This window comes from Parus major, chromosome 28, assembly GCF_001522545.3.
Source record: "Parus major isolate Abel chromosome 28, Parus_major1.1, whole genome shotgun sequence".
NCBI lineage: Eukaryota > Metazoa > Chordata > Aves > Passeriformes > Paridae > Parus > Parus major.
In genome coordinates, this window is record NC_031797.1 from 1,422,598 (window position 1) to 1,423,928 (window position 1,331).

Below are 1,331 nucleotides of genomic sequence, written 5' to 3' on the forward strand. Positions count from 1 at the left end.
CTGGAACATTTCAGGAGCTGCATTTCAGGGTGAGTTTTGGGGGAATTTTAGGGTAAGTTTACAGAGAGACATCTCAGCATTTGCTCAGCTAAGAGGGATGAGTCGGACACACTCCCTGGAGCTGGGAGAGACAGAAACCGCGGCCCCAGCGCTTGGAAATGGATTTTAAAGTTGATTTGGGTTTTTATACACCCGAATTAACAGGATTTGCAGAGCTGAGATCTTGGAGACGTACCCCTAGCCACATTAAGTCTAATGTGGTGAAAATGAGCATTTAATGAGCTCTAGAACCGAACAAAAGTGTTCAGGCTGGAAAAGAGCAGAAAATAAATAAACTGAATAAATTTTCCTCTTTCAGACCAGTCAGCTTAGGAAGGGAGGGCAGGGGAGGAAGAAAATACTTATTTGAGGACAAAACTGTTGTTGGAACTTTTTATAATATTAAATAAAAAGTAACGTAATGTATGAATGACAACTTTTTACTGAGGTGTTCTGTGGGTGCATAGATGTATATTGAACAAAATTTACAGAAAGAAAAATAAAGTCTGTTTTACAGAGTAAAAAAAAAAAAACCACCTCAAAAAACCAATTAGTGGAAATAGTGATTTTAAATTTTAGCAAAGACTGTTAAAAACCCATATTGTGATATTGGCTTTTCACAAGTATTAAGATGAATGTTATATACTTTTACTATGTCTTTTTGTTTTCTCCTGTTAACAAGTTTTAAGCATTAGCTTAAATAGATGTTGAGTTTATATCCTGTCTGTACAAAGCAAAATAACCTCCAGTAGAGAAATGATGAAGCCCAAGCTGCTATTGACACTGCCTGCCTGTAAAAGAAGGAACCCCAACCCAAATTAAAAAATAATAAAGAAAAATTAAACTTCTAACATGCATACTCTAAAAAAGCAGACCCAAAGCCGAACCATGAAAAATACTTTTTAAAAAAAATTAAATATACATTAAACCCCTACAACAGAATAAGATAAGAGTGTTCCAAAGATACCAGGTGTGCTCTTAGCAGCGCACCAAGACACCTGGCTGTTACTGTTTACTTTATTTTCTGCCTCTTATTGTCTTTATTAAACCTTCTAAAATTTAACAGGAGAGTGAACCTCGTTTTTCACAACTGAGACTGAAAATGAATCCTTTAAAGTCTTTAATTGGAAAAACTTTAATTTCCTCTGTACTCTTGGGACTGAACTATACTAGAGTCCCAGAATGGTTTGGGTTGGGAGGGACATTAAATCCCATCCAGTCCCACCCCTGCCATGGCAGGGACACCTTCCACCATCCCAGGCTGCTCCAAGCCCCGTCCAGCCTGGCCTTGG